This window comes from Euprymna scolopes, chromosome 17 (genome assembly GCF_053919585.1).
Source record: "Euprymna scolopes isolate OS-2025 chromosome 17, ASM5391958v1, whole genome shotgun sequence".
In the NCBI taxonomy this organism is placed as follows: domain Eukaryota; kingdom Metazoa; phylum Mollusca; class Cephalopoda; order Sepiida; family Sepiolidae; genus Euprymna; species Euprymna scolopes.
The window spans coordinates 46,027,728-46,032,727 of record NC_136498.1 but is presented as its reverse complement, the minus strand read 5'-3'; the positions used below and the strand labels follow the sequence as shown (position 1 = coordinate 46,032,727).

The window sequence follows — 5,000 nt, the reverse complement described above, 5'->3', positions numbered from 1 at the left end:
CATAGCATACTCAAACTGAATCGATATAATACACAAATACACAAGCGATAAAAATGAATAAAACCAAATTAACGCATTTGATGAGCAAAACTCAACGAAACAAGGAGAAGAGAAAAACAAATGAAATTAGTTTGGAGTAAAAATCAGTAAACAATTATAACGAAATCATACAAAACGAAAGTCGTATGTCAAGCAAACTTAGAAGAATAAACGAATCCACGATTGAGAGAATAAGAGAATGAACGGAAAGAAAAAAAAAAGAAAAGAGAAAGAAAGATATATAACGGAAGATTAAAAAGAAAGAATAAAAGAATAACTGAATTAATAACTGAACAAACGCAAGGAAAAACGCAACGTAACAAATTAAGAAATAAATAAATAAAACGGACCAAAATCAACAAAAAAGTAAAAAAGAAAAAAAAGAAAACGAAAGTATATATAAGTAATAATTAATCAAGAAAACACATTGGTATTATTACATATTCTTTTCTAATGTATTATTTAGCTGTAATGTTTGTGTGTGTATGCGTGTCCGAATGCAATGTGTGTATGTGTGTGTACGCGTGTCACAAACTTTTGATGGGAGACTTCAAATGGGGTTAAATCGAAAAGGTCGCTCTCAAAGGATTCGATAAAATCGCTGTGAAAATATCCAATGATGTTTTTTTTTTTACTTTTTTACGATTAAAGTTGTTGTTGTTGCTGCGGTCGTTGTAATCGAAGTAATAGTAGTAGTAATAGTAGTAGTAGGAATAGCAGTAGCAGGAGTTGTAGTAGTGGCGGTTGTAGTAGTGAGAGCGGAGCTAAAATATTTTTTTAGACTTTTAACTTTGAGCTGATGTGGAAGGTACTGCATTCTTCGGTTCATAATCCATGGGTACCTGTTTCCCGGGTTAGGTATCGAACTTAGAGTAAGTACGAAAATAAAAGAGAACTTGCTTTTTGTATTGGTCTCTTTATTATTTTCCCCTTTGCTTTTTATTTGGTGTATTTGAATAATAATAATAATAATAATAATAATAATAATAATAATAATAATAATAATAATAATAATACTTCTCTTTATGCATTCAAAGGAAATGGAAACTCACTACAATTTGAAAGAGAAAGATTTGCGTAAAACCTGTAAAACAAAGAAAAATACAATTAAAAGTATTCCAAACGATGTCGTTGCAAATACACACACTCTCTCTCTTTCTTTTTGCCTTAATGCACACACACACACACATACATACACATACACACACACGCACACATATTTATAGGCAATATATATACGCAATATATATATATATAGTCGCATATGTATAAATATATAATTATATATATATTCACACACATACATATATATATATACACACAGACATATATATATATATACATACATACATACATATATATATATATATATATATATATATATATATATATAATTATATGTATACGTATTTTTATAAATACAACGAAGAGAAAACAAGAATATTTTGTTACTATATTTTATTAACACATTTCCACAGATTCTTACTTCAGTTTTCCTTTAGAAAAAAAGTCGAAATACGTTCGTTTTAGTATATGTTGTTTTATGACACGAGGATATTTTTTGTTTTTCTAAATAGCAAAGGTATGTTGACCTACAGATACGAATACATATGCACAATATTTACACCAATACATAGATATACACCTACACACACGCACACACACGCACGCGCACACCCATACACATACCTATATATATATATATATATATATATATATATATATATATATATATATATATATATATATATATACTAGTAAAGGCACCCGTCATTGACTGGGTTCAAAAACAAACTACAGAAAATGACTCTGATTTATGAAAGTATGATAGGTTATGAAAAGGAAGGGTTGTAAATTTGGGTTGAATTTGGGGGTATCAAAACCAAGCAAAATATGATGAAAGTAAAAATAAAATAGATAAATCCCATACTTTATTATACCATACCTGTTCGCACTGACACACTTATCACAATATTCTGTGGATCTATATTAAAAAAAAACCTTGTTAAACTTTGTGACATATTTCCATTCTTTGGAGGTAAGGTGCGAACGAACATCCCATAATTTTATTATACCATATTTCTTCAAACTGAAACATAATTATCAAAGTATACTTACGCAGATAGATATGAAAAGTCTTTATTAGAGTTTGTGCCTATTTCCATTCTATGGAGGCCAGGTGCGAACGCAGACCCCACAATTTTATTATACCAACCCTATTTAAGTTAAAACATACTTATCAAAGTATTCTTATGTACATCTATATCAAAAACACTTGTAAACGTTTTTTTGTTTAATTTTTTTATTTTTTATTTTCATACTTTCTGGACCAGGCGCGAACGAAGACCCCACAATTTTAATGAGCTACTGATCTGCCAGATCAAACATACCCATTCCTGTGTCTCGATACATTTTCTATCATTATATGTAATCAGTGTTTTAAAATAGTCAACCATATAGGAGCCTATTCGTGACCAGACATACACACGCACACACACACACACACATTCAGCTTTATATTATATATATATATATATATATATATATATATATATACATATATATATATGTGTGTGTGTGTGTGTGTGTGTGTGTGTGTGTGTGTGTGTGTGTGTGTGTGTTTGTTTAAATTTAGATTCTGCCTTTGAAAGAAGTTCGTTTTAATCAATTTGGATTTTTTTCCCAATATGTTACGCTGAAAGCGTTTTCGCGAATTACGTTTTTTTTCCATTCAGATGGATTCATATCGATAGTGCATCTACCATTCTAAATCTCTTATTTCCTTAAAGAAAAAAGAATTGTAAAGTCTCCACGTTGAAGTTAATTATATTTTTTATTTACTGGATTACTCTGTTAAATATGCACGTGTGACTCAAAATCGGCGAGTGACTTTTAATCATGGGTCGCCAAAATGAACAGGGATTAGAATATTCCTGTAACGATCCTGTCCCTGTTGACTTAGCGCTAGGAGTTAAGTTCTGTGAAGTTCTTAGGAGGTCCGCCCTACCACGCCCTGCCTTCTGTATTTGAGAAATTATTAGTTTATTTCTAATCGCGTGAGGCGCCCTTACCGGGGAATGTCGATGAGGCTGTCCAGTCACGTTTTGCAGGTCAGAACTCTACTTTCGTAATCCCCTTTCCGACCCGGGTGTCTAAGTTTTTGCAGTCGAGAAGAACTAAATTATAAGCACGTGTGCCTTAAAAAACACAAAAACAAAAGTACCAGCATTTTTCTACCCTGCACGCACACCTTTAAAGTTAATGTTTACTTAAGAGGTGTACCATCTTGCCAAACTTCAAGTTTACTTTTTCATAGTATATATTTTGTGTGTGTGAATATAATTTATATATTTTTATTGTGCAAGATTGCGATCCCATGCACAGCATAAACATGTTTATTTTATTAAAAAAAAAGGAGTATCTACTAGATATCTAAAGCAAACCTATATTTTAGACGCAATCATATATCGATGTTTAACGTCCGAAAAAATAAATAATACCTTGCTATATAAATGTGCGTATATAAAATTACTGCTATCTAAATCAATCCAAATTAGCACATAAATTATAACGATAATGGAGATGAACAGTATTTGCAATATGAAACATTACATTAAATTGTTTCGAACAAGCGACAGATATATACATATGTGAGTCATAACTTTTTATACACTCGGAATGCATGTGTGTGCGTATGTGTGTTTGTGTTTGTTAAACTATACTTATATATGAGCAAACGTTGCGTGAAATATACATTGGTATAGGGCATTTACGATACCTTATCGAATAATGTAATAACTAGATACTCCTACCTTCCTAGCAACGTTAATCAAAGTATGGATCAGTGCGGATGCGGATCTCCCCGAATGTTTTAACATAATCAGTTTCAGTTCACAGTCACTTGTGAAATATAAATTATATCTATTTAAATGATTATGCATATACTAGTGATGGGATGATTACAACATTTTTTCCGATTCCGATACAATTACCGATTTCGGCTAAATTCCCGATTCCGATATAATTGCCGATTCCGATTCCTTTATATCTCTAAATATTTAACTACAGAGCTGTTATTTCTCCCGATTTTAGTAAAAAAAAAAAAAAAATGAATAAAAAATAAATAAAAAAAATATAAAAAAAACACACACATGTGAAATGTGCAGATATTTTCCTAAACGTCAAGATACACTTATGGAGTATGTTCTATGGATTTTAGCTTTACTGGTATTTTAAATCAATAAACAATGTATTATTTTATCATTATTACTGTGGATGGAAGATTTTGCTTTAAACAGAATACAAATAAAAAAGACAATAAAAACATAGTTTTTGGCATCGGAAAATAGACATCAATTTTTTCCGATTTTGATACCGATTTCGATACCGATTCCGATACGGATTCCGATTGCGTCAAATTTTAACATTTTTCCGATTCCCGATTCCGATTAATCGTCACAACACTAGTATATACATGAATACACATACATATCTATCTATCTATCTATCTATCTATATATATATATATATATATGTATATATATATATATATATATATATATATATACACACAGGGCGACCCCCCCCCCAAAAAAAATAAAAATAAATGGAGGCCATCTAGAACATGTGCTGTAGAATGGAGAGAAAAAAGCCAAACACCTTAGTGTTTTGATGTGATGTTTTGAATATAATGAACTAGTTATGACCAAAGTGTCATTACATTCGGGCAAAACACTAAGAAACGGGGCCTAATTATAGTGTGTGCCCGTTTTTTTGGGTCCCCCTATATATATATATATATATATATATATATATATATATATATATATATATATATTAGTATACAAAAAACATATTCTGGGATTTTATACGAATAGGAATAAATATTTTAATTTGAGGATATATAAATATCACTACTTATAAATGCATATATATATATATATATATATATATATATATAT

General features: G+C 30.2%; 1 long non-coding RNA gene across 1 annotated transcript in view; it reads left to right on the top strand.

The window, feature by feature from the left end:
- Positions 1-703: 703 nt before the first annotated feature.
- Positions 704-5,000, top strand: part of LOC145296738 (uncharacterized) — a 16,929-nt gene continuing 12,632 nt past the window's right edge. Inside the window, exon 1 of the long non-coding RNA XR_013870015.1 lies at positions 704-911. This is a non-coding gene — a long non-coding RNA (uncharacterized LOC145296738). The remainder of the gene's footprint in view (positions 912-5,000) is intronic.